This window comes from Bombyx mori, chromosome 3 (assembly GCF_030269925.1).
Source record: "Bombyx mori chromosome 3, ASM3026992v2".
NCBI lineage: Eukaryota > Metazoa > Arthropoda > Insecta > Lepidoptera > Bombycidae > Bombyx > Bombyx mori.
The window spans coordinates 8,701,692-8,722,470 of record NC_085109.1 but is presented as its reverse complement, the minus strand read 5'-3'; the positions used below and the strand labels follow the sequence as shown (position 1 = coordinate 8,722,470).

The following is a 20,779-nucleotide window of genomic DNA, read 5'->3' as shown; positions in this document are numbered from 1 at the left end:
AATTAAATTTGTACTATTTTTTCTTTCCAATGCTCAAAAAATGGCCCAAAACCCAAGAAATACAGAACTACAAAATTAGCTGAAGTGATTTTCAAATCTTGAAACAGACCAATAAATGTGGACTTAACAAATGGGAGTCGCTATTGCTGCTCTATACTGAGGCACTGGAATGAAGTCCATGTTGGCTCAAGACCAGCCATGGTCAATGTAAAATAAATAAAATGTACTTTTTTCGTATTACTAACACTTCATATGGAATTTAATTCTGAAATAAAAATTTATTATTATTATTATTATTAAAATAAACTGAATAAATATAATCCACTTATAAATAATTGAAAAATTATAAATATGTATACATTTATGAATTCATCTATGTTTTACTAACGCAAATCCTCCTTCCTTATTTCGCGAGCCCTTGATAATTCTAGGTCGTTCCAAGGTGTCGGCATGTAGAAGATTACCCGGTCCATTGTGGTTAGTACGACAGCTAGGCGAAAGGTATCCCCGTACCGTTACGTTGCAGCCGATATTCAATTAAGCCGGATTACATTCTAAGGAATTGAGACGGTGATGAATCTTAACGGGTCTGACTAGACCATTGTATTAAAATTTTCAATTTTGATCAAGCCTGAATTTTATGAGCATTTTGTAAGTCGCTCTACGGTATTATTACTAATTAGTGAAAAACGATTACCACACGCTCGTAATGTAGCATCTATTTGTTCTATTTCCAATCATAATTAACTAATACTATCGACGTTTTTAATTATAGATGTTCAGGGTAAATTCAAAAAAATTTCAACAATAATTTCACAATTATTAACAATTATATAAATGGCAACAGAATTTATGCTATTATTATATTTGCTGCATTTGATTTTATATACTTAAAGTGTATATAATAACGTATATTTCTTAAGACGTATCAAAACAGTCGTCAGCAAGCAGAGATACGACCACGCCTCAGTGTGGCTTACAATTGACCATGCTACTCGTATGATTGAGCGGAGGCAACCACTTCCAACCAAAAGTCTATTCGTTGACCATTCTACTTTCCGTTGAAAAAATTTTAATATGTATATTCATAGTCATCGCAGAGCTCGAACAGAGTGGAACACCGTTCCAAAACCCGCAGGTAGGTACCATATTTTCTAAGGAAACACGTACTTAACAAACTATCACGATTTCCACGATGGAGCTATAGCATCGAGTCATAAAGGTAAAAATATGCGTTATTATATCGTTTTTAATACCGCATCAAATCAAAATAGGTCGTCGTACCCCCTTACGGAGGCACGGAACGGGCCTCGGGGCAAATCCCACTACCCGGGCAGATGCTCCCTGCGAAAAACGACGAGGGGCCCGCCACCGGCCCCATGCCGCGGCCCCACCTCTACAAACCAGAGTACTACTTAGGCGCTCACTGGGCTCCCCAGAAGGGGAAGACCGAAGCGGGGAGGGACTGATTTAAAAATACTCTCCAGAAGGGGGAGTGGTCCACCCTCGGGGGTGGTAGAGAAGGGTCCCCATAGGGGGGGCACCCCAACAATGTGGGGGAAAGTGACGAATGAGGACAGCTCAGTCCCATGGGAGCACTCATTATGAGCACTCCCATATCACTCCGGTTAAACCGACTAATACCGTATAAAGTAGATACAATGATCCTGTCTATATCGGACGCGAAGTCAGGCTGCAAACACAAACTCAAATTGGGACTTCGATCTTACACCCCAAAAACTACTTAACACCCGATAGGCTTTGAGCTCGTTGGCGCTAACAGTGCTATGAAAATAAAATTTTTGGCTTATATATTTTTTAAGGATACACAGGATAATTTCATCGTCATCATCATCATCATCAACAGCCCACAGTCGTCCACTGCTGGACATAGGCCTCTCCTATATCTCCTCTCAGGATAATTTAAAAACTATTAAACTCATAGCGAGTATTCTTCTAACATTCGTACTGTCAACAACTTAACACTTAACAAACGAATAACATAATTAAATAACCGAACAAGATTAACATACATTTGTAGGCTTTCCCACAACGTTGTCACAGATTAGTTTGACGTAAAGGTCATTAAACTACGGAATTAATTCTCACAGACTCCGCATTAAGATGCTCTGATCCGTTGAAGATGAGACGCGTGGACCGCACGTTTAATTTTACTTTTGCTTACAATAACATCGACCTTATGAGAAAAGAGTTAAGGCACAAAATGTTTTTTGAGGTTTTGATTAATATTGTTATGTTGGAATGTATCTCGATCGAATCGAATCAGCTGTCACTTCACACGAGGCTTTGGATCGTCTGCGAATGCAGTCGCCAGTTTCTTTGATTTTATCTTCAACATTTTTAACTAGAGCTGTTAGTTTCTGAACGACAATTAGTTTGAGTTGTCATTCATACGACCATTTTTAGAAAGGGTTTCTCTTTAACGGGTTTACGAGAAAAGTAACATAATATTTTATACTGATAAGTTCAATTGTAAATTTTTTAAGTTATACTCCTTTAGGCGCGTTATGAAAAATTGATGAAAGTGAAATTTTACGATGCGCGCGCACCGTGACACAAAATTAACAGAATGAAGTTGCCCACTAAATCGCTCATTACAATACGACCGACGTAACTTGGCGAGTCTGAATACAGCCGCAGGTGAACTTTCCGAACCGTACCGAGAATTACCGAATTAATACGATGTCAAGAAAAGGAATGTCCAATATGCGTGTTTGAGGATGTTGTTTAATCGTTTTTTTTTTCAAATTGATTATAATTTAAATTAAAAAAAAAGAAATAAATTTAATAAAAATAAAGTATGACTTCTTACGCGCGTATATAAGTACACGCACCCTTTCTTTAAATAATACAGTAATTTGTTTTGTTTTTAATAAAATATTTGGATATTAATCGAGTTCTAATGAATATATAAAGTCAACTTTGGTTGCTGTAAATAGACGTGCCTTCACTTAACATTTTACCGGGTACCAGAGCTCGTAGACATAATAACGTAACCTTCGCCATCCTTTTTAAATCATGAGGTCGAAATCGTATTGCATAGGGGCTGACACACCTGTCAAATCGAATAGAAATTTGTAAGATAGTTCAGGTACCTGCTCAACCCATGCGCCCTCATAATACACCCTCCGTAATCGGCTCTGTCACCAATTACGGCTTCAGAATTTATAAAACCAATCTTTCTTATCATAAAAATACTCGGCTGCCTTTAAGGCACAATGAACACATAAAACAAGTACGCGTTAAACAATGAGAACGCATTTTCATAATTGCCGTAACTTCATAAGAATTCGGCCTCAAATTATGTACTCAAACATTTCATATCACCGCCAAAACATCGGATTCAAAAACGTGAATTGTCGTTTCAACAAATAAAGGCAAACAATGTCCGGAGCAATGTTGATGAGCCCAAAACTGTCACTTAGTTTCGGTGGCCACGATATTTCTCCATTTAATTGAGGACGTAAGGCCTCGGCTACACTACACAGCGTTCTTACAAAACTAAAGGCAAGGGCATGATATTGTTTTCGTCTTGAAAACTTCGAGCAGTTATAGCGGGTAATTAGAGATGATTGAACCCACATAAAGACATTATGTAAAAAGTGCAAATTACCGTGGACGAATTAACATTTAAATATTGAACTTTTACCATCTACAAATTTCGATTTATTTAGTGGCGTGTACTGTATATGTATATGAGTAAATAGCATGACAGCCTTAGAGGGAAGCTACGAAAACTTATATATACACTATTTAAATATAATGTACAAAGACACCATTAAAACAATAGATTCAAACAAGGATTCATAGAACGACTCATAATCAACTTTAATTGATTAATACTCACAAGAAAGACAAGAAAACCAGGAGTGGTTGAGAAGAAAAGAATAAATTGCAATATTGAGACCTAGAAGCAAACAACAACTTCTGATATTGAAAATCAAATTGATAGCCATGAAACCAAGTTTATATCATTTTTCAACGAATCCATTCTTACCGAGCTCTAGATTCCAATGCGCCTCAGCACTACATGCGCGCGGAGGAGTTTCGAGTTCTTTGGACATATCGCCAGAAAGAGAGGTGACAATCTGGAAAAGCTGCTGGTAGCAGGCAAGGTATACGGAAGAAGGCCCAGAGGCAGAAGTTCAATGCGCTGGTCGGATCAAATACACTCCACTCTCAATACTTCAGTCCACTTTGCTAACCACACAGCCGAGGACAGGCAGGAATGGCGAAAGATAATGCAGGAGAAAGTTATTAGAGGAGGCCACGACCCTCAGCACTGAGGATTATCGACGCAAGGAGGAGAATATCGTTTTTAAGTATTCCTCTTAACATTGTCTTCGTCAAAAAGTCCTGCATGACTTCAACTTTACCTCCGTTAGTGCGATATTTTTCGCGCTTAATTGGAAGCGTAAATGAGTCGTGCGGGTCGATTTAAAACGGCCGGCGAACATCAAAGGCCCCTTTTATTTATTATAGCTGATGGCAACTTTAAACAGATTAGAGTCGACGCAGATAATTTTAATGGTCAGCTTGACGTATTCCGGCGTATATTGATTCGTGGTTAATGTGAAAATTGTCATTACGGATTCTCCTGATCCATCAACGGTGCATTTAGACCACCACAAGCACCGGTCACCGTCCTCGTCGAACCCGTCGCTTGCGACGAAGGGCTCGATGAGCGAATTAACCGATAGACACAGCCCACTGAGTTTCTCGCCGGATCTTCTCAGTGGGTCGCGTTTCCGATCCGGTGGTAGATTCTGTAAAGCACTGCTCTTGCTAGGGCCAGTATTAGCACCACTCCGGTTTGAGCCCCGTAAGCTCACCTACATGTTAGAGCGAAGCTGATATAGCCTCTCAAGGCTATCAGCATAGGTAGGAAAAAATATATATGTAAAAACGGCTTAACGAGATTTCACTTGACTTTGTTACCGATCCAATTCTTAAAGTCGTAAAGGTCGTATAACATGATGAGCTTCTACATATATCAATGTTTTATTGTGATCCACAAAAAACAGCATAAATTTGAGGATAAATTAACGCCAATAATGTTTAAATATCGATATAGATAGATCGTTCACTTAGAATGAAATGATCACCGTCTATAAATTCAATTCTTTATAATGAAGCCATTGATGAACAAACATTACAACTCAGTGGGAGTGGGATAGCCGTTATACAATACAATTTAAACTGGTACTTAATGTCTCCGATAAACCATTTATCACCAGATCGGTTCTAAGCTCGTTCGCGTATTTATCGAATGAAAAATATATATAATTTTCAGACGTAAAAATTTATTTATGTCAAATTTCAACATCCGTGGTCTAAAAGATCTATACGACAATGCTGTGGTCCAAAGGAAAACAGATATAAAATTTTCTAACTAATTAGCGGTCTTCTATTGTTCACGAGCAGCTGCTGTCAACGTTGCAGTAGTAACTTGGTCCTATATTAATGACTCTTCAAATTTTATAAACTTGCATAATGTATTCTTATTGATTGGTCAGTGTTGTAAGCTGGTAATTGTAGGTTATTACCGGTGGCAGGATGTTCGGTGTACCCAAACGGGTAGAAACATCCGGCTTATTTCTGCCGTGAAACCGTAATAGGTTTCCATTTGAAGGATGGGGTAGGTATGGGAAGGATAGGCACTATTAAGCTGAAACCTTGGAACTCATGCATTAAGGCAGGCAAGGTAGGCTGCTTTAGGTGGCAGCATTTACGTTGTTGGGCTGTGTGCTCATCGACCTACCTACGCGAACAATAATTAAAAAAGGATTCAGCAACCTGCCTATTTCTCTATGCGACTCGCTTAGAACGTGCAGTCATTAAACAAAAATAGTAACCATATAATATAGTCTGGTTATCTTCTATTACGGGAGCGGCTTTGTCGGTCCCCGAATTTTAGATCCATTTAAAAAAACTAGTAGTCACTGATGTACAGTCACCGACACGACTGTTTCGTCAGTCCTTGCGCCACTGATATCTCATTCACGCATGCGTCACTCCATTTACTATCTCTAATATCAGTTTTCGATCACGGTTGATCTCTTTGACCCTTAATTCCAGCTACCGTAAGCACGATTTGAAAAAAAAAACCAGCACAAACAAATTACGTTCTTATTCATATTCGATTTGGGATTAAAGTCGCTTGAAGGCGGTACTTTTGAAACGTCTCATGTTAACAATCACAGATTAGTATGTTAAATAGTTACGTTTCACAGTAATGATCGGTATTCTGCGATTAAATAAACAAATAAATGTTTTATTGATTGCTCTAAGAGTTTCTGGTTATTTATTAACGTCAACTCCTCTGTGTAGTACATTCATAGAGCGAAGCTAGTTTAACAATATTAAATATTTAATATGACATTTCGATAGCTTTCGAACTGAAAGGGATTTCGATTTAAAAACCATATCTTTAACTTCAATTTGAAGTGTATTTTCCGAATGTTACAGTTTTGAGAATCGCGAATTTGGCGAACGTATTATCTAAGAAAAAAATGAGCGATTTAATAACATTAAAAACTAAAATTATCATGAGTTCTTGATTAAATTTAAAATTCAATGGTAAAAATGTGAGAAATTTATAAACGTAAATTTTAGACAAGACGGTTAATACGATACAGAACCAAACGGCCGCACTAGATGTGAATTAAATAATAAACTATTGCCAGAATCAGAAATTGTTTGAATGCACATCATATAACATCTGTTTCACAGTATCAATTGATTTCACAACCCTCGAGACAAAATTCAATTACAAACACTAAATCGATTTCAAGATTCATATCGTGGTTTCGCAACAAAAATCATCGTAATCCCAAAGCCATTAACTTAATGAATAGCGTATATGGAGCAACATCCTATGAACGTAGGAAGCCGGACCAGTTTCTGACTAATAACGGACAAGAAGCTCTCGCATTAAACCATCCACGAAAACAAATTTACATTTACACTCGAACGATACGCTTCGAATTACGCGGTGCTTTTAAAATACACTGAATGATCAGTAGACCTAATTCGCTTGGGTGCAAACAAAAGTTTGTTTTTGTAATGCTGAAGCAAAGTGCGAGGACGACATTAATGCATTCCAGCTCACAGTGGGCAGTGCTAAGGTCAACAGTAATGACGATTTAAATAGTACTTTTTATTAAGCTCTTAATGTAATTCGTGGATTTGTTCGTTTTATAGATGTTATCAATGTTTATTTTACGGGTTTTGTCGATATTTATGTGTGAATGAAATATGTAATTTTTATGCCGTCTTCGATATTTCTGGTTTTTTATATATCGAGAAATGAAGGTAAACAAGCCGACTTCCTTCCAGATTGGGTACAGTCAGCGTCTAACGGACGTAATTATAACGTTTTACTATTATAATTTAGACACGCGTATTTAAATGCGTGTATTTTTTATTGCCGTTGTTGGGCAGACCAGCTCAGAGCCCACCTGGCGGCTGGTTCGTGGTTAAAGGATTACCAAAGCCAATAGACATCCCAGCATGCCGCCACCCACCTTGAGATTTGAGGTCGCGATCTCTGTATGAGATTGGCCATTAAATAACTCATCTATAGTAATTTATATAAAAGACATAGCGAAAAACGAATGAAAATGTCCTGAATTTTTTACCAGAACAATAAACCGGTGGAACGTCAAAACAGACCTGTTCCTATAACTCCGGTTTGTTTTTGTGAATGAATCCGTAATCATACATTAAATCATACACGATATGACATCGTGGCTTTTGGATGCTTTATCGTATTGCTTGTGCTAAACGTGAACATAGTAAGTGACATTTGAAAATATGTTTAATTATTTTATTGTAAGATAAATCCTTATTTCGATAAATGTAGTAATTAAATAAATTCGTACGTAAAATAAAAATGTAAATTGATGATGCGCGTAATAAAATCGTCTATTGTTAGTCCGGTTCCTTCACAACATAATACTGGTTGCTACGTGCAACTTTCAAACTAATACATAGTTGCAGCCGTATCTTCCTCAATATAACAAAATTATTTATTTATAAAAAAATAAAAAATATATATACAAGAACAATAAAAATATATACTAATTATTAATGTTTATATTAAATTTCCATTTAGTTATTTTTAAGTGGGTAATGTTGCCGAATAATGTAGTAATGTAGCCTACGATGCACTAACCGACTAAACACCACATTCAAAAACAAAGTTGCATTGTCAAAATTAATTCTCACCCCAGGCAAAAACAAGTTGTCAATCTTCAAAATTGACAACATAATATTTAAACATTTTTTTTTTAGATTTTTTTTTCATTTAGAATATGTTTCATTACTTTTGAAACATAGATCAAATCGCATACTACGTTTTTATTTTCGTTTTAGATTCATAAATCTATTATGGATACAAATTATTCATGCGCATAACAAAATGGTCAGGATCGTGAGCGTTGCATTTCTTCACGACTTATCTGATTTTACATCATAGATTATAATAATACCTATATTTTATCAACATCACGATACGAGGAGCGAAACTTTAAACTATCACTTTGTACTAGAACTTTTTTTATTTACCATACTTTTAACCCTATAAACATGTGTCAGGATTAATACAGGGAAATCGCTAAATGATTTCATTAATACATAAATTAAATGGTCATTAGTTTGAATTGAATATCTTTATTTGGTGCTTTCTTTGGTTTTTGCGAGTCGTACACGTACTTAAAGCTACCCTTATGGTTTAATCGCGTGTTATTTTGGTCATTACCTTATTTCTGACATTTCAAACACGTAAGTATTTAATAAATAGTATTCGTTTCGGTCACGGTTAGTCCGTCAGATTCATTCGCAAAGCAGCTGCCCTAGAGTGGTTAGATCTCCTTTGGAGGCGCTTGGGCAGCTATTAGCAAATCTCATCCCTCCTGGACGAGCCTTTACTCGCCCACCTGTCCTAGTAGCCTCCTAGCTACCAGTAATCTTTCCTTCATAAAAAAAAGTCAATCGTTCGTGAAACTGCAAAAGAAAATCGCGACATTAACCAAAAAAGTAGTTTTAATGATAAATTTATTTGATCAAAAAATAACAACAAATTTGGTAAAATCCCAACTGTGTATGTATCTCGTAGAATAATAATTATAACTAACTATTTGGATGACATATTATTCATAGCTAAACCACGTAGTTTTTTGAGTTAAAAAAGCCCCTCCGACATGCAGCACTCAGGATTGCCAATGTCCATGAGCAATCATAGCCACATTCCACTACGTCGGCCAGGTCTGCCATGGACCAATTAAAAATCTGGACTAACAAGACGCACCGAATTATCGGTAGATGAAAAGTATGCGAGAAAGAATACCCACACGTCGGAGTTTCAAGTGTAAGGTGAACGTCATGAGCAATTACGTAATTTACATCGTATTATTTATGAGCTTCGATAACTGTTCCCTTTAGCACATTCTACAGTGTGTCTTTTTGGATTGGCCATTTGTAAAAAACCTCCTTTGATTTCCATCTTTATTTATATTGTGCTATATTTACTGGTGGTAGGACCTCATGTCCGATATAAGTTGTAAGGTTCTGAGACATTATATCTCAAGGTGGGTGGTGCACTTACGTTGTAAATGTCTACGGGCTTCAGCAACCACTTAACACCAGGTGGGCTGTGAGATCGTGCACCCATCTAAGCAAAAAATAAATAAAAAATAATAATAATGATAATAAATATTCCATAGGAATTAAATCTTGTTTCGGAATTTAAATATGTTCTTATAATATAATAAAACAGCTGTACCGTACGTAAAATATGTTGTTTTTTTTTAAACAATGAATTCATTTTTATCACTTGAAGACGGCTGTAATATTCAAAAACCAGTTCCCTTCAACGGATTCATATGAAGAAATCTTGTTCATTTCTTGAACTATTTAAGTAGCTTATTATGAAACTGGGATAGCTATACGTATGGCGATATGTTTTTAACTATTTTAATATTTAATTTTTCAAACTGTACTTTATCTAAGTAGTTAGGATGAGTCCAATAGGCAAATAAGTTGAAATACACAATATAAACTATTTAGAATCCGGCAACATAAAGTTAAATCGCAACTTTTGTCACTTCAACATCCAACGAAGATAATATCTGCGCTATAACTCATTTTCATCTGGGAATTGCAGATAATTCTGCACTTCCGTATTTTTTGAGTCACAATTACTCACCGCCTTGCTTTATTTTATGAACATTTTTTTTTAATATAGTTTAATTAAAATGTGCGTTCATTAACTTGTTACAAATTTAATATTTTCGGTGTCTTATTATTACAATACTCAACTGTGCTATGTAATTTTTTATTATAGCGCATCAAAGTCTCAGATGAGATCATTGCTCACCTGAGGTTAACGAAGTATAGCGTAAACAACGCGCCAAATCGACTTAAAAACACCGCACCGATGGCAAAAACAAAACACTGAACAACGTTTCTAATAAAAAAAATGGTATCCTTGCTTAGCGTCGCTTCGTATAGCATGACCTTAGTGGGACTCCACAAGACTTATAAAATAAACTCAGAAGCAAACCGCTATGATCTATGTCCCGAGCGGTTTCCTTATAACCGAGTTGACATCGAAATACGGAAAAAATCTGTTCAATTGCCGTGACTCATACGTTTTCCACGTAAATTAATATTTATAACGACAACAATTTTAAGGTTTTCTTAGTTTACAACGTGAATATATTTAATTTTAAAATTGCATTTTTTCGCGTAATATTTATTTTTTTATTTATTGCTTAGAGGGATGAACCAGCTCACAGCCCACCTGGCATTAAGCGATTACTGGAGCCCATAGACATCTACGACGTAAATGCGCTACCAACCTTGAGATATAAGTTTTAAGTTCTCAAATATAGTTACAACGGCCCCACCCTTCAAACCGAAACGCATTACTGCTTCACGGCAGAAATAGGCAGGGTGGTGGTACCTACCCGTGCGGACTCACAAGAGGTCCTATCACCAGTTAATTGTTGAGAGTTATTTGTTGCGAGACTTATTACTTAAGATGCTACCGCGATCTGAGAAGAATATTTACCTCCGAGGTGATAAACATTGACGATAGAGAGCACCGGTGCTGTACCTCTGACATTGTTGGTGTAAATGAGTGTATTGACCAATCAAAAACAATTTAAAAAAAAAACAATATCCTCCATTCATCCCTAGTCAGTATCAGTAAATGATAAATTTAAACACATAAAATCTGAAATTATTAACCAAGACAGCTTCCACTCTGTAAGCTCTTTTAAAGTCACTGTGCAAGTTGATTCTCGAAACTCTAGTCCCTTTTTATGGTTTATCAATAATCAAATCTACTTAAATTAATGTAACAATGAAATTCAGATACTACATCGAACATTTCAGGAAATAATATGATTGATTGAAGTCGTTTTTATTTCTGAATTATTTTTTTATTGCTTAGATGGGTGGACGAGCTCACAGCCCACCTGGTGTTAAGTGGTTACTGGAGCCCATAGACATCCACAACGTAAATGCGCCACCCACCTTGAGATATAAGTTCTAAGGTCTCAGGTATAGTTACAACGGCTGCCCCACCCTTCAAACCGAAACGCATTACTGCTTCACTGCAGAAATAGGCAGGGTGGTGGTACCCACCCGCGCGGACTCACAAGAGGTCCTACCACCAGTGAAAGTCAATCGTGAACATTTGTTAAGTACGTATTTCATTAGAAACATTGGTACCCGCTTGCGGGATTCGAACACCGGTAATACGAATGCACCGGACGTATTATCCTTTAGGCCACGACGACTTATTAAAAATTATGAATGCATCTGTACTTCTTTTGTGAAACGTCAAGTAATAAGGTTATTCAATAAATGACGCAAAAATACGAGTCAACTCATTAATCCCGTACTCGAATATCGTTCTCGTAAATTAAACCAAAATTACGTAACAGCACACTTTCTAAAGTAATAAAAATACATGAATATCGATAATAAAGATGCGTCATATCGGATCAACGATTGTCTGCAATCGAACATACGTTACATATTTTATTTCCCGTCGACCGAGGGAACCGGCGATCGTGTTGCTGGCGGCCGCCGGTCCGGCGTCTGGGGGATGGCGGGATGAAGAAAAAAAAAAAAAAAAAAAAAAAAAAAAAAAAAAACAATATTTTATTTACGCATTCAACATTATAATTTAATGTTTTATTTGACATGTGGTCTCGTGTATTGTTAAGATATTATTTCTACTGCAGTACAACTGTCAATTTCAATTTGAAGCTACAGCTTAACACAATTGAAAAGTCACCACTTACATACATTTACAAACGATCTTAAAGACGCAGATAAAAGAAAAATCGATACATGACGAAATAACAAAAGTGATTATAAAAACTATGATATCGTCTATTTATGCTTACTAGAGGTCCCGCTGTAGTCGAAATTCGACTATAATTTATTCGAATTGTATTATAGGTTGGTACACTATTATGATTGTATTTTATACTTCTATAATAACAAATTTCGCCAATACTACACTATATTTTTTTTAATAAAGACAAACAATATTTATTCTATTCTCAATTTGACCACAGACGTCACGAACAAAAGTTTGACAATAAATAGTATGCATGCGTGTGTGCGTCAAATACATGGTATGTAGTGTGTGTAATGTTTTCTTCATTGATTTAATGTATCATTTATGCATTATTTTAAAAAAATATTATCATTGTGCACTTTTTTTCTATATTCTCTATAAGTGTGGGAAATTTCATACGCCTCCGTCCGCGCAATTTTCGTAAAAAGGGATACAAAGTTTTTGCTTCAAGTTAAAATATAGATATTGTCGTCTAAGATCATTAAATAAGTTTTTAGTTCGAGATGCACAAAGTAATAGTGTAAATAACAGTCTAAACTAAACATTTCATTGTTTGTACTACCTAGCTACAAACCACAATTATTATTTTGAACATACGCAACACAACACTAGCCATTCAGAGGAAAATTTGCTCTGATTCCGAAGAACCTCTTAATTATTGTTATTTTAACAGATCAACCGCGCTGTACGTAATTACTGGGCATCGTTCATATAATCTACGTACCACCGCATCATACTCATGCGACCTTGTGAATGTTACTTAAGTTCGGATGTATCAAATAGATCATCAAGGATTGTTGCGAAAATAGATATTTAATATTGAGTGCGATTGTTTAGGACAGAAGTGTTATATTAAGTCGTAGCATTTGCATTGCACTTAAAGATGGTTTAAATTATTGAAATCGTTATAATATAGTGCCCTGTTTTATTGTTAAATTGCTGTTGCGTTAAGGAAGTTACGGCATTTAATTTCATTGTGTTTGTGTACTTTTTATATATTTTTTTTCTACCTATGCTGATAGCCTTGAGAGGCTATTTCAGCTTCACCCTGACGTTTGTAGGTGAGCTCGCGGGGCTCAACCGAAGAGTTGCTAACACTGATCCTAGCAAGAGCAGTGCTTCGCAGAATCTACCACCGGATCGGAAACGCGACCCACTGAGAAGATCCGGCGAGAAACTCAGTGGGCTGTGTCTATGGGTTAATTCGCTCGACGGGTTCGACGAGGACGGTGACCGGTGCTTGTGGTGCCTAAAAGCACCGTTAATGGATCAGGAGGATCCGTAATGACGTGCTTTGGCTCGTGCCGCCTTCTCAAAATGGCACAAGTTTGCATATCAAACTCAAAGTCTATGACTTCTACTCGCTTTGAGTTCCCGTGAATTGAGATGTTCGATACATAATTATTGAACTTGGTTTAGAATTATCGTTCAAATATTAGCAACATAGTAAAATGCGCGAGCCGCGGGTGCCAGTCTGCGTACAAAATTTCATTCCGATTTAATTATCAAAGGATCAAAATGAAAACAAAACCTCATAGGCAAATGACCAACATGCCATTTTGTTTTAATGTAGTTTTAATTAATTTCGATTTTTTGATATCTTATTCAATCGAATGCTTTTATTAACCGTTACCATACCGCTTCCATTGTGTTAAAATAGCTGATTGAATACTAGAGCCTTGCCCAACCTCAAAACCTTAACCTACATCAAAATATGTTACACCACATTGTCACATCAATCTTCACCGAGGATTTATAATGAAGCTCCCATTGCTTTGTGTATCGGAATCATTTACTATTGTATTTTGATATGCTTCACATGCGACATACGGATACTAAGAGCGTACAGCAAAAAATTCTCAAAGCATTCTGAATTGAAGTATGAAAACCACTGTTGGTTGTGCAATTATTTAAATCAGGGTATTATGGATAGTTAATATGTATAACATTATTAAAAAAATATTTTTCATTAAACATAAAAGCTATAAAAACGTATTCAAAATTCTAAAACTTTTTCGTTTTTCTTTGCGTTTTCTTGCATGATGTCGTCCGATTTAAATGTCAAGAATCTCCTCAAGAAGTATTCTGTCAATCATTTTCAAAATAGCACTCGAACACGACAAACAAAAGAACGAGTTAATGCAAGCGTTGTAAAGAGACAAAATTTTATCAATGGCACGTGCCTAACTGGCCGAACGTCTCCACCCTGTGTCACGTTCGAGAAATCATCATTTTTGAATAGCCTATCCTCTAATGGAGCTCACAAATTGTTTAAACCTTTGTCTCGGTTCGGATTGAAATTCATACGAGCACACGAAAATATTCATCTTGTTAGGCAACGAACGGCCTAATCATCAGTTGTGATTGAAACAAAGCTGATTAATTGTAGATGCGCAAACGATCACTCCTCACCTACTATTACGATCGGCGTAACCTTTGAGACACTTTTTAAAAGTAATAAGATGTATGTACCATTATTAATCGTGGGTAGCTAAACCACCATAGAGGCAATGCGGGTCTCTGTTCATATTGCCAATTTTGGAGCTTTTTACCTTTTTTTTTATTTTTAACTTAAATTTTTTAAAGTTAATCATATCGTGAATTCTACTATTAGTAATAACTTCACTCATACCTCATGCTAGTGTTCACAGCTACGAATCACGCCATGCTAAGCCAGTCTTTATGTTTTGGTACCTTTGATAGAGAACAGCTTCTAATTTTAGACAGCGGTAGCAGCGATTTTTTAAATAACACCTTTTTTTTTTCAAGTTACTGAAATGTCTAGGCTCCACAAAGAGAATTTGGTTTTCTATGTCATTTGTACCGTGTATTCTTCAGGGATATCCTGATGAATTTTTTGAGATGATTTCGTGATCCTCGTTTTATTGTAGCAGTGAACATTGAGTGAACACTGCTGCAGAGCTCATCCATACTACCCAGAATGACTGTGTTATTAAACATCTCGTTTCAAGATTAAGTTTTTGCAACATACCATAGGGCTTGGAAATTAGCAACCTTTCAGGTTTTTTCCTGAGCGTCATGACATGGCTTAAAACATGACTGTATAGTGTATGCTTACTTTTGCACTACATATTTGAATTCAGCCTATATTTCAAAATGCAACTTCGAAAATAATAATATACGAACAACAACAATGAACTCCATAAGTCAATATAAGATCAAAGATCACGCAATTAATTCTGTACAGTTGATTTCGCGAAACTATTTCTCTACGGTCCGCATCACGATGCGTCTAATTTAAACATGATTTTGCAATGTTGTTACCGTGAAATAATTGCGGGCGGGCTTTTGTCGCAATTCAACAAGACCAGTGCCGTCCACTAACCGAAATGAGGCCAAGCAGTTTTTTTATATTAATTACGTAATTCTTTGTTATAAAAACGACATTCCCGATTGACGCTAGCTAGCTCTTATAAATTTATCTGATTGACTGTCGCGGTTTTTAAAACACATTACATTACGTTTGAAGGGCTGTCCGAGCATTGATTGTTCTTTCCGATTGCTTAATTATTTAATATGCTTTGTATTTCTGAGCCGAAACGTTATATGATTCTACAAATATTTTAATAATAAAATTTGGAAAAAAATGGTTTTCTTTATTTTCTTAGGTCCTTTACGCATTGCTTTAAAACCTTTAGTTGATTGTTGATTTTTCGTTGAGCAGTTAAGACAACCTAGCAAATATGTTTGTTCTAGTGCAATTTGCGTGGAATTTAGCATTACGTGTTTAAGCAACGGCACCTCCGGGCTATTTTCACTTTCTACAAACCTTTACTTCTTTTTATATATTCACTTGTAGATGATAAGCGTTTTTCTTATGATTTGAAATACTAAGACCAACCGCAACAGCCAACCCTGCACTTTATTGAAAATAAGTTACCTATTCAATAAATATCTACATTTACCAACATTTAAAATTGTTTTGATGTTTGTATCAACTTCGAAACGCACGGGTTGATAATCTCCGACACTTTTTGTCTAATTGACACAAAACAAGGTGAGTTACAGCAGTTTTATGCTGTAGTATCTGGTGCTTCAGTAACTGCTTTTTACTACGTGGATTGAAATCAAAGTTACAAAAATTATGCATATTTTACTTAATTACTAGGTGGGAAGGCTTCTTGTGAGTCCGGATGGGTACGTACCACCAGCCCACCTATTTCAGTGAAGTAGTTATGCATTTCAGCAATCAAGGCTGGATCAGTTATGCTATTGTATAACTAAGCTCAGAACTCATCGTGTGTAGTGACATTTTGTTATTGATGTCTACGGTCTCCGGTAACTACTTAACACTAGGTGGGCCGTAAGCTCCCACCAAAGCAATAAAACAAAGCAAAATAAAAGCACGACTTTTCATGGCTCGTTTTATTTAGTTGACAAATATATGAGTCGACTATTATCAAAGCCGGCAATGTGACTTTTGGACAATTATTGGTAAATCAGAAAAACGAATTATTGACTTTGTATTCCATTGGCAGTCACAAAACTCTTCTGAACGACATCTTAGATAAATAACAGGTTAAGTATTAACCTTTATTTAATGCAGGTTTTGAACCGTATTCTTTGAAGGAGACGATTATATTCAAATCAATCTGTATTGACATATCAATAACATTTTTTTGTCCAAATGCACAGATTGCCACCTTTGATAATAGACGACTCATATGTGGGGTGCTGGTTCTAAGCAATACATTGCGCAATCGGATCACAGTGAAATTAACTTGAAACATTGACTTATTATTTGTTAACGACCGTTATTACTTGTTTCGTCAATCACTGTTATTATGACCTGGAATTGGCTAGTTTGTTTGTCGTCAAAACTTATGGCTTGCGTAAGAGCTCTCATGTAGAGCAATGCGATGCCAAAGGTGCAGCATAATTCATTGTTATTATTTGTTATGTATCAAGTGCCTAGAATAACTAAGAACAAGAACAATCGTGAAATAAATACAATAATTATTGTACTTTTTAATTTGTGGATCGTTTTTAGATGTATTTGGGTGTTATTGTTTACTTAAATCTAAAGTTTACTTTCTTATAACATAAATGATTCACGAAATGATTAATTAAATCACAATTTTATTTTACAACGGTTATATTTAAACAGAAAAGCTTTACCACTACGCGATATATACATATATTATTATGTATCTCTGAAATAAATGAAAAATTTAATTACTTAATTCGAAAACCTAGATTATGCCAAAACTGCTCCACGTTTTTACTGTCGATAAATTAATTTTTTTAAAACCAATATTTTAATTACAGCGTAAGACAACCGCCGCCAAGCTGACTACCGCAAATGAGGTTAGATCCAGCAATAACATCCAAGCGTTAATAGGTGAGTTATTGAATAAATAAAAATATCATAATTTTTTTCTTTATAATAAAAGTAATTTGTTGAATTAAAACTCTTATTTTTACGGTTTAATCTCATGTTCTCTGACGGGCTCTCGTGTTCTTCAGTGAACAAAGGAATGACATTTTAAATTAATTTAATTTCTAATTCTTTAAGAAATTTCATTATCAGAGTTACTGGTGGTAGGACTTCTTGTGAGTCCGCACGGGTAGGCACCACCACCCTGCCTATTTCTGCCGTGAAGCAGTAATGCGTTTCGGTTTGAAGGGTGGGGCAGCCGTTGTCACTACACTGAGACCTTAGAACTTATATCTCAAGGTGGGTGGCGCATTTACGTTGTAGATGCCTTTGGACTCCAGTAACCACTTAACACCAGGTGGGCTGTGAGCTCGTCCAACCATCTAAGCAATAAAAAAAAGTCAAATATGTAGTAACGGAGCGTACAGAAATCTGACAAGCGTACGAATAATTTTCTTAGCTACTGTTACTATCGCGCCTTCCGATCCTTAATATATTTTAACTTAGAATTTGCAAAATAATATGAACACATAATACTAAACCTAAAACTATTTACAGTTAGCAGTACACAATATATAACTAGTCAGGTCATAAGTATTGTCACACAGTAAAAACTTTTCTTTTAGAATGCTGCCCACAAAAAAGTTTATTGAATTCGAATTTCGAATTGTTCATGAAAATAAAAATGTATACTTTTAGAATTTTACTCATTTTTAAATATGGAGTGGACGCTTAAAGAAGACCGTGTTGCAGTTATTGCGTTGCATCGTTGCGGTTACGCGCCAATTCAAATTTGAATAAACTTGTTTCAATTATTTTACATTAAACATGTGACAGAATTTATGACCTGACTAGGTATATACGTAACTATATGCGACCTTTCCCAAAGCTTTAATCCTTTGAATAAGATTTCTGTTTAGAACAAAACTAAAACCTATAGAGACATTAAAAACAGAAGAACAAAATTTAATACGAAAACAATTTATACACGTGCATTTCTGATAAGCATAAAGGGCGATGAGCTATATAATGGCTACCGAGTCTTATTATAATAAACGTGGTGAGCAACGCTCTTACACGGCTTGACCCCGGGCTGCGATTAGCCGGCTACCAGAACTACCTATCTGGTATATGTTACATTACTTGACTATTATAGAAGTACTGGAACGGGTAGGTTCAAAAGATAATTAAATTTAATTTTAAAGTCTAAATTTGTATTTGATAAATAAGATTATAAGATGTTTTTGAACATGAATTATTCTTCGCATATTGCTTTGTAGATGTTTAGAAAAATACATTTTCCAAAACATTGAATTAGTTAAACTAGAGGTCCCGCAGAAGTCGAAATTCGACTATAATTAATTGGAATTGTAAGTTTGTAGACTATTATGATTATATTTTATACTTCTATAATCACAAATTTCGCTAAGACTATACTATAAAAAATATTAACAAAGACAAACAATATTTAATCTCAATTTGACAACAGACGTCAAGAACCAAAGTTTGACAATAAATGTATGCATGCGTGTGTGCGTCAAATACATGGTATGTAGTGTGTGTAATGTTTTCTTTATTGATTTCATGTATCTTTTATGCATTATTTAAAAAAATATTAGCATTGTGCACATCTTCTCTATATTCTCTATAAGTGTGGAAAATTTCATACTCCCCCGTCCGCGCAATTTTCGTAAAAAGGGATACAAAGTTTTTGCTTCACGTATTAATATATAGATACAGTTTGTCGTGAATGAAACAGCTTACTAGACTCAAAAAATATTGGTATTGTAATTTTAATTTGACACATTCAGTATTACCATAGATCTGTGTAGAGAAACTATGTATATCGTCGATTTCATTACATATTACCGAGCATACGTTAAACGGTTTAAAATAATATTTGTCAATAATCGTCGCGTATGAAAACATTTCCTAAAATATTACCTATCCATTGTTTTATTTATTTATTGTAAATGTCTATTAGTTTTCAATATATTTTACTCTGTCTGATTTTTTGTGGGATCGTAATAGACATAAAAGAGTTTTTTTCAGTTTAGAGTTGCAGGTTATATTGATGCTAATGATACAAACTTAACAAAGAACACTTCTAGACTTTTAAAATGTATATCAATGACTATATCGAGACGGTGTAACGGTTTTTTCTCAAGACAGTATCGATCATCTCTTTCGTACCTAACTAGAAATATGACGTGGGTATATAATTTATGCCCCATCGAATTCTTTCTGGGAAGCATAGATTTTTTTTTTCGGACGAGAGGAAATCGATGTACGCCAACCATATCTAAATACGAAGGGCTGGCACTCCGAAAGTCAATTCACACGGAACACTGTAATCGAGCACCTAACGACTCAAAACCCTAGAAGTGTATATATATTTAGATTAATGGTAAGTTACGCATTAACGGAATGCAAATCAGCGGGAGAACCAAGTCATAAATGTTTCTTGGGGAATTACTAGTAATAACTTGAAAAGGGTTGCATATCATACGGACCCCAAGATGTGACCACCGTCGCTCGTGAACATTAACAATGTCAGCGGTATGTGTAGCCAATGGCCAATGGAATGTATTGGAAACTTTCCAAGCTCGCTTCTAAAAAATCCATACAATGAATAAGAAAATATAGCGCTCAATTCTCTAAGACCATCGACATCAAATTACTTACACAATGGAATTGAGAATATAATCTCAATTATCTAGGGAAGAGGGTTTAATTTGTCATACCCATATATATCAGAGTGCCACTTAATATCGTGGAACGGCAAAGCGCCCACTGCATGCGGATAAAGAAATTGCGACTTTATTTTTTATTTCTTTTTTATTGCTTAGATGAGTGGACGAACTCAAAGCCCACCTGGTGATAAGTGGTTACTGGAACCCATAGACATCTACAACGTAAATGCTTTTTTTTTTTTTTTTTTTTTCCTACCTAAGCTGATAGCCCTAGCGGCTATTTCAGCG

At 35.6% G+C, this 20,779-nt stretch overlaps 1 protein-coding gene across 1 annotated transcript in view; it reads left to right on the top strand.

Moving 5' to 3' along the window:
• The window catches only part of LOC119630503 (transcription factor hamlet), a 135,167-nt gene that overhangs the window by 35,632 nt on the left and 78,756 nt on the right, over positions 1 to 20,779 (top strand). The window contains exon 2 of the mRNA XM_062676165.1: positions 17,690 to 17,762. The gene's annotated coding sequence lies outside the window, so the exon portion shown is untranslated. The remainder of the gene's footprint in view (positions 1 to 17,689; positions 17,763 to 20,779) is intronic.